The 18,192-nt window shown below is 45.2% G+C and overlaps 1 protein-coding gene and 1 long non-coding RNA gene across 10 annotated transcripts in view; one reads left to right on the top strand and one right to left on the bottom strand.

Annotated features, from left to right (window-relative positions):
• Plxna2 (plexin A2) overlaps positions 1-18,192 on the bottom strand; it is a 205,182-nt gene that overhangs the window by 114,248 nt on the left and 72,742 nt on the right. The window lies entirely within an intron of this gene.
• LOC134481549 (uncharacterized) overlaps positions 1-18,192 on the top strand; it is a 65,387-nt gene that overhangs the window by 34,571 nt on the left and 12,624 nt on the right. For 5 of the 8 annotated variants that reach the window (XR_010057162.1, XR_010057164.1, XR_010057165.1 and 2 more), the window contains one exon: positions 821-18,192. This exon is cut by the window's right edge and continues 12,624 nt beyond it. This is a non-coding gene — a long non-coding RNA (uncharacterized LOC134481549). The remainder of the gene's footprint in view (positions 1-820) is intronic. The other 3 variants (XR_010057169.1, XR_010057168.1, XR_010057166.1) reach the window with 1 other exon arrangement.

The raw sequence follows: 18,192 nt of genomic DNA, 5'->3' as shown, positions 1-18,192 counted from the left end.
TACCACACAAATCCTACACCCCACTCTACCTCCCTACATAGCATACACATACACCCCACATTCTCATACTACACACCCCCCACACACCCCCCACACACCCCACACACATCCCCTACTCTACACCTCCTTACACAGCATACACATATATCCCACATCCCCATGCCCCCCCCACACTCACAGACATACACACTTCACATCCCCACACCACACCCACCCACACATGATATCCTTAATTGTCCCACTGATAGAAAAGTCTCTCTAGTTTGTCACTGGAGTCTAGCTAACACGGCCTCCAGCCCCTTTCCAATTACATCCCCAGCTTTTTTGTCTTTGTATCTTTATTTTACAATTTGTTCTAACGTCAGAATCCTAAGCCACCACCTCTTGTACTGACCTTTCAGCCCCACAGTTGCTGGAGTGTCTCCTAGTAAAGTTACATGTGTAAGTACAGGTAGTTGTCTGCAGACTAAGGACCCAGAGAAGAGACTAGGCTGTATACACCTCCATGACTTTCCAGGCTTGGTACTGTTGTAAACCCTGCCAGTTCCTGTACTCCTTGCCAGCTAAAGGCTTGGGTCTATCTGCTGAGGCTAGCAGGGTGGACCCAAGTTAGTACAGTTTGCACTTAGTTCCCATTGTTCTTATCAGGCGAAATGTCTTACGCACATCTTTACAGTGCTTACGACCTTCTATAGTCAGTTTCTCCATTATCCTCACATTATAAATGGGAAAGGCAAGGCATGAAGGGGTGAGGTGACATCCCCCAAAGTCACAGAGCCTTGGGCATGGGGACTGAACTGTTGTGCTTTCATTATCCTAGGTCTCTGCCGGTCTCTAAAAACAAAACAGGGAAGAAGACTTCCCACCTCATTCTTTCTGCCATAGATCTTCAGACCCTGGCAATGGAAACATTCGTAGAGATGATCACTGGTCCCAGTGGAGTGGGAGAAGACCTCAGAAGGAAGTATTATTTTAGTCCAGATATTGCTATGGAAAGAGCTTCAGTGCCTCAAGGCTGGTAGAAAGGAAGTGTTGAAGTCAGGAAGATAGGTCAGAGCTGGGGTTGAACAAGGATGACAGAGGAAGAAGAAAACCCTCATCTTCCCATATCCCCAGCCCCCATCCCAGAGACACTCATGTATTCTGATCTATCTGACATTCTGGTAGAGCCTGAGGGCATAGCAGACAGAGTTCAGCGCTGTTAAAAGATCGTTTGAGTAGCTGTTGTCTTCACAGTACTCCCCATTTCTTCTCCCAGAAGAAGGCTTTTAATAAAGAGCCACCTCCCTCTGACAACAGGCCCTTAATTAATTCATTGCTAGGCTTTTCCCATTGATCAGTGTGGTTGGGAAAAGGGTGGTGAGCAAGGACTGTCTCATCCATTGCACCCGTCTCTGTGATGGTCAGATGCTAACTTGCTCCCTGGTTTCACTGTTGAGATCTCTTCTAGTCACCTCACTGCCGGACACCTTCTTCTCAACACCTATCTCTCCTCATACTGATACTGCACAGCTGCTGGGCACAGTGCCAGCAACGCAGGCTCTGCTGGTGGCAGAATGTAATACAGCAAGTGCCAGGTTCTCACTGGTCGATGGGAGAGAACTGAGGCCTTGTCCTCATGAGAAATAAATTCTTCATTGCCTTTACCTGAACATTAACAGATGCCCCATGAGATATTGGTTAATCAAGCAGAAGGAAGGCCTCCTCTACTCCTCAGACTGTCCCAATCTTTTCGATGCCAAAGAAAAGGCTTTGATTGCCCCAGATGTTGCTCACAAAGTCTAGAAGCTGCACTACACCGGGCTTCCCTCAGAAGTCACTTCCCAGGGCTTATGGTTTTATTTCAAGATCCCCCAAGTCCAGTCAACTTCCCTTCCCATACATGCTATTGTCCCTTCACAGATGATGATCTAACTCTCCGGGGTAGGGATCACACCAGGGTATTCAGCCTTAGCTTGGGGGTTAGTGATTCCTAATTTCCACAGCTACAAAGTTGACAAGAGCCATGACACCTGCATGGCAATGCTTCAGAACAGATGAGAGGAAGAATGTAGAGGAACCAGAGACGTTGAGAAGGGATGAAGGAGAGGGGTCTTTCCTCCACCTATAGGTGCAGATGGGACCAAGCTGAGTAAGACCAAGCAGGGAGGTAATTTTCAGAAGGCAGTCGGTCATTCCACTCTCCTTTCCAAAGGAGCAGGCTGGGAGCAGGGAGAGAAGGGAGGGGCAGCAAGCAGGCCATTTGCTATTGGAACTACCAGCCTATCTGGGAAGGTGGCCCCTCTCTGGAGGAGGAATAGTCTGTTAGGGTCTCCACAGGGTCTGTGGTGGGGACCAGAACATTGAGGCCACCGGATCCATCAGAGGATAGCAACATTCTAAGTCTGACTTTTTTTTCCCCACTTCCTGAAAAGGAGTAAAGTGAGGGGGTGGCTTTAGTCCTTAACCCAGAAGGAAAGCAGCTGGAGCAGACCTACCCACTTCTAATCTGTGACTTAGAAAGAGCAGGCTTTTGTGCCAAGCACTAAAGCATCCCCCCTGCCCCTCCCACGCCCCCACTCCCCCTACACTTGCTTCTCTTAAAAGAGCTCTGTACCTCTCCTGGGGCTGTGATCATTAACTGAACAGCACTTTGCTTCTTGGTGCTTTTGACAGTTTGGCAGTGATCTGGAGAGTACCAGAGAAGCTGCAAAGAAGCATGGGAGGGAGGCAGACGTGTGCTCAATGGATCAGCCTGTGTGTGCTAACTCCTGGCTCTGCTATACCTGGCTACTCTGATTCAGGGCATGTTAGGTTAGAAAAGTGGGGGCCACACGGATTTTCATCTCAGCCCCTTTGGCTATCACTTGGAAGCTTTAGGGCATTGAACTATGACCACTGCAGACAGAGATTCCTCCAGGAGAGGTAGGAATGAGCATTGCTTATTTTGTCTGATCCCAGCATCTCCCTAGGGGCAAGTAGGGAAAGGGCTGAAGGCTGAGGGCTGGGAAGCCTCTGAAGTTGTCCAGCAGGAGAGACACAAACAGTGATTGTTCAGCACCACCTAGGGCCTGGGCCTTTTCTAAGAGAAAGGAAAAGAGATGGAATAAAAGGAAGTCACACATACCTATCGAGTTGTATTATAAACCTGATTCAAGGTCAGGGAAGAGGTGAATTTTGGCTTCTGAAAAACCATCTCTGATAAAGCACCTCCAGAAAATAGAAGTTTTAGCCATGAGGAAGGAGATGGCTCAGAAAAGGCGGTGAGCGCGCAGTTTCCCAGAGAGCTCTGTTCCTCCCTGGTTTTCTTATGGCTTCTCTGTTAATGCTAAAGCTGCTATGGGCAACAGCCACCTTATACTAACCTCACTTTACCATCAAACCCATGTCACATTAAAACCCGGGACGCAGACTTGTGAGGCAAATAGCCACAAGTCAGACAAGCAGCCAGTCTAAGCAAGAACCTGAACTTGGAGCAGTTTATTAGTCTCTAAAAGAAAAAAAAAAAGCCCAACTTTGCCTTTTGTGTGATATTAACATTTCATTGTCCTTTATTTTAACACTCATCTGTTGCCATCTGAGTCTTGATCTAAGTGCCAACATAAATTATAAATTCCCAGAAGTAGAAGCTGGATCTAAAGTGTTCATTTTATTCAACTTTTAGCAGCACACATGCTTAACAGGGTACTTTAACAATTTCATTCCATCCTCGATCAACTTAGAACTCTGGAAAGACCACAAACTTGGTCTACAAGATCTTAGCCAGAAAGCTCCCTTTCCTTTATGGTCTCATATGCTTCTATTGTTTGTTACTCCGTGAGAGTGCCTCCCTGAGTATTGGTTATTGCATTGACTTCATATCTTTGGCACTTGATGAGGGGTTACTATTAGCATTGACATTTAAAAGAAGTTTCTGATTTTGATGTTAAACTCTTGTCCTAGAATCTGTACAAGACCCCCCATGATCATAAATTATTCATAGAATGTAAAGTCTTTCCTTAAAAAATGTGAGTGAGTCCTACCAGAAGGAAGAGTTTTGGGATGCTTGGGAACCTCAGATCAAATCTAATCTTTTCTTGAGCCTCCATTAAGTTTAATAGTTTATTTCCTCCATACCTTTGTGGAGGAAGGGGCATGGATGCTCTAGTTCTAAGTTAGTTACTGTTACGTTGCCCCGTCTTTTTTTATAAATCACCTGAATTTCTTTGAGAAAAGTGAGGTTAAATATATGCAAGGAGTAATGCTCACACCTTCCCTTTGTGCCTACAGCATTGCTTTGGCCCAGACATGGCCTTTGCATTGGGCTTGTGTGCATGTGCACTTTGGAGGCAACATTCACTAGTAGGTGTTCTGAATGGGGGCCTGGAATGGTTTAAGTATCAGCAGGTGGTTGCAAGAGACAGGAGACAATTCTCAAAAAATGGAGCCAATTGGCCCAGATGCCACACATTGACAAAAGCCTCAAGGCTGACCATGGCTCAGCCTGTATTGAGTAATAAAGTTTTTAGTAGTAATAAAGTTCTGGATGCACATGTAAAGGAAAAGAATGAATGAATTACTGAATGAATGAATTTATGAGCCAAGAGAGTCATCCTATAGAGAGATCATCGGGGCTGCAGGGCAGAAAAATCCCTTCTTTGGGTCACAGAAGACACTCAACCTAGATCATTGAGGGCTGGGCTATCACCCTGTTTTCGCCACAGCCAGGTCTCAAGCATTCAGTGCCTGCACCTTGTGTTGCAAAACTAGGTCAGTGGGCTAGGCAGCAGAGGAAAGCATGTAGGGAGAGATAGAAGAAGGCAAAAATGGAGGGAAGATGCAAGCAGTGTACAGCTTCTGCTGCCCTTGTTGACTTCCCTCCAGAAAGGAAAGTAACAGCAATGTTAGCCTGCAACATATGGGTGTGATAGTGTCTACAAACCAGTCTCTAGTTTTACTGGCCACCTTCTTTATTTCCTATTTACTTTTTCTCCTCTTCTGTTTCTGATCTTTCCATTCTCAGTTCTGCACCTTCTGCTTCCCCTCCCCCACCTGTTTTTGCTTTTCTTTCTGTGTACTCTGTCTGTCTATCTCTTTGCCTATTCTGCCCCCCACCCAACCCTAGACACACATTCTTCCAGATAACTTAGAAAGATGCTCTTTAGAGAACCCTACCCACATTTGCCTAGAATCCCAGCATCAGCCACGGCCAGGAGAAACCAGCCTCAGAGCTCAGGACATTCCCACCACCCATACTGACCTCTGTCCAACCTAAACTTTACTTCTAATCCCATTGGCTTTGCTGACATCAGGTGGGCTAATTATTCCCTGTAATTAAATGGGATAACCCCCCATTCCTAATCTCAGATAATTAGCTTTCTGATTGCCTGTGCTGGGCAGGAAATTTAGTGTTTGGAGAGGGATTTTGGGCAGACAGATTAGACAAACACTATTCAGGAAGCTGTACTGTGAAAACATACTGTTCCCAGAAAGTTTGTTGTTGAAGATATTTAGGATGGTCAAAAGGGCCTGGCTCCCTCTAGGTGGTCTGAAGTGCCTTTCAATTCATGGGGCTTCCCAAAAAGAGAGTACCTTGGCTTGGCTTTTAGAATTCTTCCCAAATGATAGAGCGAGAGCTGAGTTTCCAGTAGTGTAAGCCAGCCTATAGATTCCCTAGCAGCGACTCTTTCCTGTTCCTTGCTGGAAGAGGAACCAGTAGCCCCCAAAAACATGCCCACACGCTAGATGTGTGTTCAAAAGTTAGCAAAATATGACAATTGACAACAAGTGGCCATAATTCCTTACATCCTAACACATGGGGAAAGAAGCTGGGGAAATCCATGTCTTAGATGCTCTAGGGACAACATCCTGGAGCTAGCATGATTCTTGTGCTCTGGACCCCTCTAACAGGCTTTGCATTCTATCTGCCCTTGCTGAGGTGTGTTTTGATCATGCATGGTTCTCTGTCAACTAATTCTTCTTTCCATTATCATCATAGCTATGATCCTCATGTTCATCCTGAAAGGAAGGTCTCACACAAAGGAAAATAGTCCTGGAAGGTCAGAAAACAAGCCATAGTAAAGACAGTGCCAGGCTGGATCCCTCTTGATCTTTGTGCAATATCACATCATTCAGTTCTTAGCTTCCTCTGTCTCAAGAATTTGGGCTTTTAGGTGTTAGAGTGATAGGCAATGGAGGACATTAAGAATGCTAACAGCTAAGGGTTAGTGGACTCCTGTGGGCTTTGAAAGCTCACCACTAAGATACTGGCTGGCTATCCAGACTTCTTGCTGCCAAGGAGCTGGCTTTCAAGAGCCCTAAATAGCTGGAACCCTGTTGTCATTCCTTTTCCTTATGTCCTGTTCAAAGCCTTCAGATCATGTCACAAATGGGCAGAAACTGAAGCAGAGGCAGTAAATACATGGGGCCTGTGCTCCCAGATCAAGGAGTGGGAGCAGGGGCTGGGAGCTGGCACCGGGAGGATTTATTCAGCCTGATGGCCAAGGTTACTGGCCCTGCTCCTCCACTGCAATTCCACCAATGAGATCAGGGTATGGGGAAGGGAACATGGTCATGGATGGATTCCAGATGGGCTATCAAGTTTGCCCACAGTCGACTCTAAGACTCCTCTGGTCTCTGCATCTTTCTTACCTCTGATTCAGCTGCCCAGCAAAGGCCTCCAGTGGAATTCCAGTGAAACCCAATCCACCACTTTTTAGTCTCTTACTTCCACCCTTCTGCTACCGGGACAGTGCATGCATTTCTGTCCCTTCTTCAGCATCACAAACCTCCCAGAAGTAGAAAGGGCTGGGATTAAGTATTTGGCTAACAGCTGGGCCTCTTGCTCTAGAGCTCTGACATGTCTCTCTGGGAGATATAGCAGTATAAGGTTGTGGGTTCAAGTTCTGGACATGAGGATAAGGTGCCTGCCTGGAAAATCTGGGGGTAGAGGCAGAAACTCACATTCCTCTGATTGTCTGATTCATCTAGGTGGTAGTAAGCCAAGCATGGGACATGGGACAGAAAAACACATAAAATGGTAGGAAAAGGGACAGGTGCCTGCTAGCACTCAACAACTCAAGTGTCCCATGATGCCCTTTTCATTTACTGTGTGGACAGCTATACTAAGGTTTGCGATATTTAAAGCAGACTTGGGATTAGTCTGTTGTACTTTGCTACAGACACAGTGAAGACACAGCCTGTATGCTGGGGAAACTATGCTCTGGGGGGATACAAGCAAAGAAAACATGGATCATGCTATATCAGATGGTTCCGTGGGCCTGTTCACATTGATGACTCTTAATGAAGGCCCAGTAGGCTTGAGATGTGATAGGTTTTGACATATTCTTCTCCACTCACCACTATTTAAATAAGATCATGTTTATTTTTGCCTTGTAGAGAAATGGATTAAATATTCCAACTTACATAAGGGGGGTCACTACAAATTTTCATGGTAGGTATTAAGATTCCTCAGTCTCCCCTATGTTGTCAAAGTCCTGCTCTACAGTTGTTTGAATTTGGGACTGCTAGATCCTTCCATCCCAATTTCCTTTACCTAGAACTAATGTTCCCAGGCCCTAGGGTGTGCCCTGGCAGCTTGAGGTGCCCTGCCAGGGTTGATTAGGTGGGTTCAAATTTGCATTTTACTTCAGAACTTCAGTTTGGGATCTGTGGTAAAGATAAGCAGGACTCCTGCTTCAGTGCCAAAAACCCCCGAGGCCAGTCATTTGAACTAACCAGAGAGGCCTCTCTCCCTTCTCCCCCACTTTTTCACTTCTCTCACCAGCAGGCTGGCTGGCTGCAGCAAAGGGCTCTCTGAACACTCTTGTAGAAGAAAGACTTTTTTTTTCTTTCTCTCTCTTTTTCTTCTCCTTCTTCAAAGAAGATGCAAAGCTCCCTCCAGCCTCTCTGGAGAATCAGGGAGGGAACAGACTGTCTCAAAATGCCATTAAAACATCTCTCAAATTAAAAACAGTCCTGGAATGTACAGCTTCATGAGAGAGCATCTCAATGATATATGAAAGTGCTCTCTGACTACCTATGGGTGTGCAGGGTGTAGGCAAGCATCAAACACTCTCCCAGGGCTGGGTCCTCAGCTCTGTCCAGTGATGCATGGTAGGATATGCATTTATTTAGTCTTTCTGGGCCTCAGTTTCACCCCATAAATTTTAAAAAGGGCAAAGATTATTTTTCTCTCCTACCATAATTTTGGTATGCTTCAGCAAGAATTGGGTCCAATATTCCCAGAGACACTGGTCTTGCCATCTTCTGACTTACCTCCCTTGCCCTTCCTCTTCCTACACTCATGGTGCTATTTTAAGTTGCGGCTTCCAGCCAAAATCTGTACTTTATTAATTACATGTCAACTACTCGGTGCAATGTTTAATACGCTTTCCAGATTGCATCAAGTCTGCAGTGAAGACAGGCGCCTGACTGCAGCCTGGGTGCCTGGCAGGCTGGGTGGTGGGCCCACTGGAGTATACCAGGGCCTGCTTTTTCCCCTTTGTGCTCTGAACTCTGTGTTCAGACCAAGCCCAGGTCCTGCCTGTAGTCCATTTAAAGTTTACAGCACCTCACGATAAGCACAGCACTCTTGATGAACAGGTAGGAACACCAGACTCCTTAGAAAATGCCAAAGGGCAAGGCAGCAGGTACAAGGTGGGGTTGATTGGAAAATGACCCAGAAACACACTAAGGAAAGTTTGACACTGATCATCTGCTCTGCAAAGCCTCTGTGGAGAGCAGGAATGGTGGTATATATTCCTGATGCCTTGTTTTCTACCTTTGTGAGTTGGGCACATTGCTTAGCTTCTTCTTGGCTTCAGGGTTATCATCTATTAAAATAAGCACTGACTCTTCATGAGGTCTTAGAAATAGCCTTATCTTCTTTCTGGAAGGATATCCTGGGGGATACAAAGATGTATTCCTCTGGCTTCCTGGTCTGAAGGAAACTATGACCTAGCAGGGAAGTAACAAGGAACAATAAGTGTCAAGTACACACTATCCCACAGTCTTGACATGAACACATTAAAGCCCCTAGCCTCCCTCTGAGGTAGGTTGCTATCACTGTTGTGATATATAGGGGAAAGTAAATCATAGAGAAGTTTAATTTAGTTGTCCAAAGTCATACTCCAAGTAACTGGACCGAGAAAATTTAGTAGAACCTCTGAGGCTCCTCTGAGGTGAGGTTTTAAGCCATGCATATTGGAGTCACAGAGAACTGTACCAGCATGCACAACCTAGCTGAGCTGTCACATCCCCAGGAATCCTTCTTATATAGCATTGGCACCTTAGTTTCAGCTCTCAGTCTGTTAGAGGGACTTTGTTCATCTTTCCAATGCTTGCCTCCATTGCAACAGCAGCCTTCTCCCCTCCCCCCATCCTATGAGGCTATTCACCCCAGTGTCACACAAAGTGTCTAGCACATCTATGTGTAATAAATGTTACACTCAGCCTCTGCTGTGTCCTTCTCTCACCCTTGACTGTTGGTGTTCTGACTCCTTGTACCACCTCCCAAAGGGCTTGCACCTCCCCACAGAATACAGGAAGGCGAATGCATTCATGTGTTCACCTGTCCATTCTTCCCAAGCTTATGGGTTCTGACACTTTCTGTATATTGCTGCTGGGTAGCAATAATGAGCAATTTAGAATGGAAATTGGCCTTATAAGGAGGAGACTGGTTATGTGTGTATTAGAGTACTGGGGATTGGGACAGTCTGCCCTGAAGGCTGAAGGGGAAGAGAGCTCTCTGACTTCCCTTCCCAGCAAATCTACCACATTTCTTCCCTGTTCCCCATTCTCTTCTCTGTTCATTACTAACAGCATCCAGCTTCAAAGACCAAGAGGAAGAACAGAGTCTTGCCCTTGCCCCAGACTTCTCCCAGAATTGGAGGTGCTCCGTCTCCCTATTCCTATCCAAGAGAGAAGAGAGACAGCTGTGTTTTCTCCTCTAATGGGGAATTCACCGCCAGTGGCCTCCTGGGGTATCCTTTTTTGACAGCCAGTTCCTGACATCATGTACAGAATATTCTTCCAAAATCTTAGGGGATTATGTGGGACAAGAAAAGATGGGAATATCTGATACTCTAAAAAAAAAATGGGGACAATTTGGTTCTTTAAAACACAAGGGCAAGCATTGTATTTTTTTAGCCACAAGAGGGAACATAAAAGGCCTTCCAGAGTGAAGTGGACAGATTGCACATATCCAGGCAGCCTACCTGCCTGGCCCTTGATCTCTGAGTGTTACATGCAGTGAACTCCAGGAGGAGGGAGCTTCTAAGGACGCACTTAGCAGTCACCACCTAACTCTAGCGGCACTAATGGGTTCTGCTATCTCATTGGGACCCTTGTCTGCAGATCAGCAAAATGGAAGGAGGTGACAGGTTAAAAATACTCTGTTAGCAAAGAGGCTTAGGTAGGGGCTATGTCAAGGGGATGTCAGAGAGAGAGAGAGAGAGAGAGAGAGAGAGAGAGAGAGAGAGAGAGAGAGAGAGAGACCAACTGATCCCTCTGGAGCAGGAACCGAGCCACTGGACCCTCACCTTCTCTTTCACCTACAATTTGAGTTTACCCAGTGTCTGGCAAAGGACTGTGGGCAAGAGATTAATTCTGACTAGACAGTCATAAATTGGGTCATGCGACTCCCCCTCCACAGCTTGCTGTTTGGTCATTAGTGTGGTAGTATGCCACAGGCATCTATGGGAAGGGAGATGATACCAAGGCTGATTTATTTTCTATCTCATACCTCTTACTCAGGAAAGGCACTGGGGCTCTAATGGGAAGAGACATTCATATACTCCCTTCAGACAATATTTGCATTGAAGTGTGTGTGATGTGGGTCCTCCTCATATGGGCTTATTGCAGCCTTGCAGCATGACCAGGTAGTGGAAATTACTACTCAAGTCTGCACTTAGGAAAATGAGGCTTTGAGCATGTGTGACTGCCCACAGAAGAGGCAGTGGACACCTCTAAGGTCCTGCAGCTTTCTGTTATGGTTCATACCGTCTCTCTCAACCTTGTTCTCTTAACTGTTACATCAAGGAGAGCCCATAGGGCTCTCCCTTCTAACCCAGGGTAAGGTCTCTTCATTTGTCTTCATATTCCACAAAGGACCAGCTGCCAGCCTTTTGTCTAGGGATGACCAGCACTAAGCTGGCTATAGCATCATTTGTCTCTATTCCCAGGAGACAAGGACCAGAGAGATAAGGGGAAGTTCATAACTTTCATATCCTCGTCTTTGGTCAGATTCAGTACTGAGGCCAAAGGAACCTGAAACTTTGAGATGAGACTTACATTCTTACATGTGGGCCAGGTCACCTGGGTGTCATCTGTCAAATAGAGATTTCGAATGCTCTTCAAGTCCCAACGACAAGCTCACTAGAACCAACTATTGCTGAAAAGGGTGTCCTCAGACTGATTTCTTGTCACAGCTGGGGGTTATGAGCTGAGGGTTGCTTTCTTGAGATAATCAGCCTCTCCTACAGTGGTCCAAGAAATGGAACCTTCCTCCTCACTCCATTCATACCCAGATGAAACACAAGGTGAAAGAGGTAAGGGAGCTCCCTGCTGCCAAATCCTGTGGGAGAGAGCACTGAACACCCAGAAGTACAGACAACCCTGAGACTGCAGGACAGACTGCCACTTCTGCCTACCTTTGCCTACATCCCTGGCCCAAGAGGAAGTTGCATAGTGCCTCTGGACACAGGAATATAGGAGCAGTCAGCTGCCGGTACCTCTGGTTCTGGTCTGCACCCAGAACTGAACTGAACAGAAAGACTTGTTGTGTTTTTGATGTTGTGTTTTAATAGGGCATAGAAAGGAAACACCAAGAAATAGTCAGATTTTGAAAAATAAAACCAACCCAGAGTAGAAGGCCAGCAATTACACTCTGGAGTTTCATTCCCATTCATTTCTCCATGGGCTTATGATTCAGGTGGCTGTGTGGAGAAGGAGAATTGACTGGGGGATTCATTGACACAAGCAAGCCCCCGAAGATGGAAAGGCATGGACTTGCTGGGACTCCAGGGGGTCTAGAAAGGCCAAGTGCCCAAATACCTCCTGTACACAGCGTGGGGAGGCAGAGAGTTGACTAGGATGCCACAGCACCTTCTATCGAGAAGGTGTGACACAGATGCCCATGAAGCTCAGTTACAAAGGCACACAAAAACCTTCTGGAAAACTTTTGACTGCCTCTGTGCAGTCAAAAAATGAAAGACAAATTACATGAGTCTGGGGTTAAGGAAAGGAAAACCGACCAGTCGCACAAGGAGCTTTGCACAGAACAAGATGAGGGCTTATGCAGAGAATTAAGAAGTAACTAAAGGTATAGGATTATGGAGTGGGAGGAAAGTAAAGGATGCAGTTGGCAAGGATTTAGGAGAGGATCTTTTCCCCTTCTAACTCTGTGGATGGTGACCTCTGGTTTCAGTTCCTCCCATTACATAGTCTACACCCCCCACCCCCATTCTGCTCCCTACAATCCCTAGTCCTTAGTGGAATAGGATTCTCTATTGTGCTTCTTCAACTCTGCATAGCACCAGAGTCTGCACCTGGGGCTACGGAGTGAGAGAAAGTTCCCAAAATAGAGAGGGAGCTTGGGGCTATGGTGGAATGTGTGTGCTGACTCCATGTGTTTCTAGGTCACCGGGGAGCATCAGTTAGACAAAGGAAATCCACATATAACTTCTAAGCTTCACATCTCCTGATGCTGATTTTAACCTCTTTCTCTCACTACATCTTGTCCCGGAATTACTAATGCAGACTCTCCCAACTGTTGAGAGTTGTTATAGTTTCTGAATGAAAAGAGCTCAGAGGAAGAGGAGAGCAAGCAGGGAGAGGAGAGTGGGGGAACTGTGACCTTCCTCCACACCCACTTCTAGCAAAGCACTGATACATTAATTACCTAAGTCATTTTGAATGGACTCTATTACACCTCATTGTCAGTAACTGCCATTCCTCAGAGGAGCTGCAATATAGATAGACTCAGTGCACACTATGTAATTAAATAGCAACACATGTGTCCCCTGCTCAGTACAGGGAGGCTTGTTTACTTGTGATACTGGGAACTGGCATGACCTTGCTGATAGGAGGGCTATGAAGGCAGGAGGGGACAATCCAGGAATCTCCTAAAGGGGAGAGGCCCATACCCCAGCACTCCCTTTCCTCGTGGTACCACACTCTCTTCCCCACTTGCTGCTCCCAGAAGAGCATCTCTTTTTAAAACCCCAAGCAGGAGGCAGAGAGCACATATTGAAAATGATGCAAGTTTTCAAGACCCCAGAGCCTTCTTCAAGTAACACACCTCCTTCAACAAGGGCACCCCACTCCTAATCATTCCCAAGCAGTTCTATCAACTGGGGACTAAGTATTCAAATATATATATATATATCCCTTTACTATAACATCTAAGAAAAGTAGAAGCAACAATACCTAGGAGATGGACAGAGTACATTAACTATGGAGAATTAGTATTTGTGAGTGTTTATATGTCACATGTTCTCAGGCCAGGTGAGAGGAACCAATTCCTCGATTGAAATTTCTTCTTCTCTGCTGATCCTAGTTTGTATCAAACTGACAAAAACTAACCAGTACATCAGGGAACATGACTGTCCTGTGATTAAAACTTCAACATCTGAATCAAATGTGGGGTTTGTGTGTGTGTGTGTGTGTGTGTGTGTGTGTGTGTGTGTTGCTTTTAGCAGTTCAAGAGTTGGCAGAGTCCTGATTTATGAAAAAATAAAGGAAAATAAAGATAGAAAGAAGATAAACAATGTGGTTTTAAAGAATGCCAGACTCTGTTATGAAGAGGTTAATGAGCTTTAAGAAACCTTAACTGGCCCTGTGTGGAAAGATCAGGAAACCCCAGTAAATCTAGATTCATCATATGGCCATGAAAGCAGGACTTTGAATTCTCAGTAGACACAAGAGAGACCTCTGGGAGGTAGGCCAGGCTCCCCCAAGACTATGGACTTCAGACTTCACCTTATGGTCATCTAAACGTTATCTATCTCTCTATTGGTTTGCTAGGTGAGCTTGCTAGCTTGCACTTTGTAGAGTGAATTCCTTAGAGAGGGTCAGGGTTGTCCTCCCTCAGGCCTGTTATGTTCCTTGATGGAGTCATTGGTCTAAGAACAACTGGGTTGAGATATAAATGTCCCCTCTTTATGTGAACTCTCACTCTGACCTTATGGGTGGGGTGTGTGTCAGATTGGAATGATAAGCAGACCTAGATGCATGGCTCACACTCAAACACTGATAAACATGTAGATTAATGGTGTGACTACAAGACCTGGGAGAATTTAGACTCCAGATGGGTTTTATATGGTTAGGAGTCTGGACTATCCACTTTTCTGCTGGTAGAAAGTTAAACACTATGTTTCTTGGACCTTACAGTGGACTGGATATGACAAAGATATGTCTCAAACTAGATTGGTGTTGGCTGTAAAAGTATATTTTCGGTGCACCTGGCTGTACCTGGGAGTGGGCCAGGGTCACTGTCCTAGAATGTAAGCTGGGGCATGGAAGCCAAAGAAGATTGGGATTAATGTTCACAGCACTGAGAGATTGGGATGGGATTCAGGAGGGGGAGAAAGGAGACACAGAAGCTTGTGCAGCAGGAGGACAAAGGACTGAAATGAGCAGAAAAGAATGAACCTGGAGCCTACTTTAATGCTGCTCTGGTGCAAAGCAAGTCACGTTCCTTTTATGGCCTTGGGTGGGGAGATGGGAAGATGAGAGAAAGAGGGGGATGCAGCACTCAAGCAAGAGCACAAAGGGTTCAGAGGGAAAGAATTCAACAATCTTTATGACTCTTAGGGAAAATGCTGAATTCCAGGTTGATCACTTCCTCCCCAATACCTGAACTGTGCTAGCCACTAATCATAGAAATCAGAACCTGTGCAAACTTTTTCAGCTATGTGTGGGGCATGTGTGACTTCCCATCAGATATTCCCTGACTCCTTTCACTCACAGCCCTTCATTTCCTCAAATGCAGATGGCTTTGTTTTCCAAATTTGATAGATGCTGACAGGTATATTGTTCCTAGCATCTCCAGACTGCCAGAGGCTGCTTAAGTCAAATGGTTTTCATTCCCCTAATAACTTGGAGTTTTTTTTTTCCTCTTTAAAAAAAAAAGCCTTTAAAAATGCCTCATTTTTATCTTAAAGAGACAGCGTGTCATTTATCTTCTTCTTTGCTCAAAGTCAAATGAACATTAAACAAAGCCCAACCTGCCTTGAAGCAATCATTTGTGACTGGAGGCTGAGAAGTAGGGGTGAGATAGACCTTGGAGACTACATCCCGGGACTGCTGACTGACAGGCCTTGGGGAAGCAGGCATGTGTGGATATGCATGGCAGTCATGAGGAGAGGCCCAGTCACACAGAGAAAGAGAAAAGGGTCCCAGTGAGATTGGACAATAGCCAGGCATTGGTGATTGGAGTGCCCACTGGGTGAAGGGGCTGGTTTGAAGGGGCACAAGGAAAAGAAACAAATCTTGTGTTATAGCCAAAGCTCAATAGATCTCATGAGGTGGCTCTGACATCACAAATCACTTTCGTCTTAGGACTGCCTTTTATGCTGACAAAACCACCTTTTACTCTGTAATACACTATTTTTAACAAGCAACAATCCACTGATGGCTGATGCACCAACCTGAGGTTTCCTAAAGTCTTATTTGAATGATAAGTATCCTAGTGCAAAAATATAGTCCTTGCTCTCAAAGAGTTCCAAACAAGGCACAATGACAGTAAGCTGATGCCCGATGGAGATGTGAGTGTTAGGGGGTTTTTTCAGTCACCAGTGGCCTAGAGAAGCATGGCTCCTGTGTACTGTCATGGGTGACACCATATGAAGACAGGTTGCATCTGTTACCTTAAGATGGGCTGCAATATGGACCGTCTGCTCAGGATGAATTGTCATTGGGACTGCAGTCTGAAGATGGTAGTAAGATGGACCAAGGACACACGGACTCAATGAAAATAAGGAAGTTCATCTAGTACTTGGTCTATATCAGAGAACCATGATGCCGGTGACAAGCAGTTGTCATGCACCACCATATTACTGCCACTGCTGGAACTTCAGACCAGGGAGACCTAAGCATGCTTGGTAGGGCTCTTTCTATCAGTGATAAAGGTAGTACAGCAACTGTACTGAGACCTAGCTCTCACTGACTACAAATTCTAGAAAGCTATGACTCTGTGTGTTCTCTGCTTATCCCATCCTCATATTCCTAAAATAAATGTAGTCTTTAAGATGTGAGTTACCTTCTCATTTTAGAGCTGAGAAAATAGAGAAGCTGTGAGTGTTAGGAACTTGGCTAAGTTTCCTAAATTATTTTCTAGACTCTGTTCTCTAACTTTAAAATAATAGCTTTTAGAATCCTATAGATGGGGATTAAGTAAGCAAATGTGTGTGAAGTGGGCAGCACGTTGCCTAAAATATAGGTAGTGATTCATAAATCTTCGCCATTGGCATTGTGACCTGGGACTGAGGGAATGACTCACAGTACATGCACAGCCCTATGGCGAACAGAATTCTGGGTCTTTATTAACTCAGTTAATAAAAGGATTATTAATAATGAGGGATGAGCACTTAGAAAAGCATGTGGGAACCTATTTTGAATAACCAGGGATACCTGTGTTGGGTTTTGTGAAACTGTGTTCTGTTCCTTTCTCTATTTTTACCTCTCTGTTTTGACACTGCCTTCAAAGAAAGAACTCCAATGCCCTTCCAATCATTGCCGTTATTTCCTCTTCTCTTCCCCTGCACTGCTTACCAGACATGGCCCCAGCACCGCTCAGCTGTGACTGGCATCTAGGACTCACAAAGGCCTGAGCTCAGCACAAGGCAGCTGAGTTAAGCACATGTCCTGACACTTACCTCATCATGTGGAGTCTGGCTTCTGAGTTCACTGGTTGCTGACTGTTCCCAGTTTGCTATAACCTTCTCTAACAAATCCTAGACGTTCAGAGGAGCTGATTACAGCATACCTTTGGCCAATAGCAACTTTGCTGTTTATTCTCATTCACAGATGTGGGACTGTGACTTCTTTCCTCCAAAAAGGTCACACTTCCAATAATGCTACTTCCTATGAATCTATGGGGGCCATCTTTATTCAAACCACCACATCTGGTGAAGAGTATAACAATAGAGGACTTTGAGCCAGTCTTGCTTTCTCTGGGTATAGCTGTCTTACTGACTTGTGCAAGAAGCAGTGCTAGAAATAGCTAAGAGCAAAATTCAGAGCCAAGCTCTCCAAGATGGATTCAGGTTACTGGTGCTTGTGAGTCCAGTTACTCCATATAAAAACTTCTAAGGAGGTATATCTAAAGTAGTCAGAATATGAGCTGGTGCAGGAAGCATTAGATGTGTCCTCTAACATTGTGGTCATTTTTCCACGAAACCAGGGATATGTGATTGGTGAGGCTTCTGAAGGTCTCTTGAAAATCCCATGTTTCTAGTTTCCTACATCATGAGCTCTAGTTAGATTTTAGACTTATCTAGGATTTGCTGAATGCTTACCATGTGTGAATGTATTATCTTAATTGCCTTAATTATCTTGAAATAAGATCTGTGAGCCCCATGTTATATTCATCAAGAGCCAATACAAGGAAGTCTCAGAGAATCCCAGTGAAGTTCTCAATATCAAATAGCATATATGTGGCACAGTGGGAGCCTCCTGTGGTTCAGCCTAGTATCTCTCTGCAGTGGGACAAAGGAACAGACTGATCTTTGGTGCAGAGCAGTCTCATCTGCAGAAGATGTAAGGACAACTCAGTGCCTCCCACTATTCAGACAGATCAAGGGCTGGGGCTAAGTGAGTGTACTGAGCCCATCTCAAGGGTAAGTGGAGGTCTTGCCAATAAAAATGTTACCAGCTGAACCAGCATTAACTAGCCATATTGGGGATGAGATGGGGGAACTAATGCTAATCCTCTCATTACCAGCCTGACCTGTAAGAGGGCAGCCAGTTACAACTCAGACAGCATCTGTTACTGCATCCTGCTCAACTCTCATTTCTGGAAAATGTTGCCTGAGCACAAGCATTCCACAGCGCAGGTTATGAGTATACATGGAGATACTGTGAGACTGTGTGCATTCATGCAGATGCTGTGTGCAGACAATGTATATAGGCAGACACTATTTTGAATGTGCAAACACTGGAGACACAGTGTGCATGTATGTATACATTGTATACATATATGTAGACATTGAATACACATAGACATTGCATATG

The sequence above is a fragment of the Rattus norvegicus genome, chromosome 13, assembly GCF_036323735.1.
Source record: "Rattus norvegicus strain BN/NHsdMcwi chromosome 13, GRCr8, whole genome shotgun sequence".
Classification (NCBI taxonomy): Eukaryota; Metazoa; Chordata; class Mammalia; order Rodentia; family Muridae; genus Rattus; species Rattus norvegicus.
The sequence above is the reverse complement of the archived record's forward strand: the minus strand, read 5'-3'. Positions and strand labels throughout refer to the sequence as shown.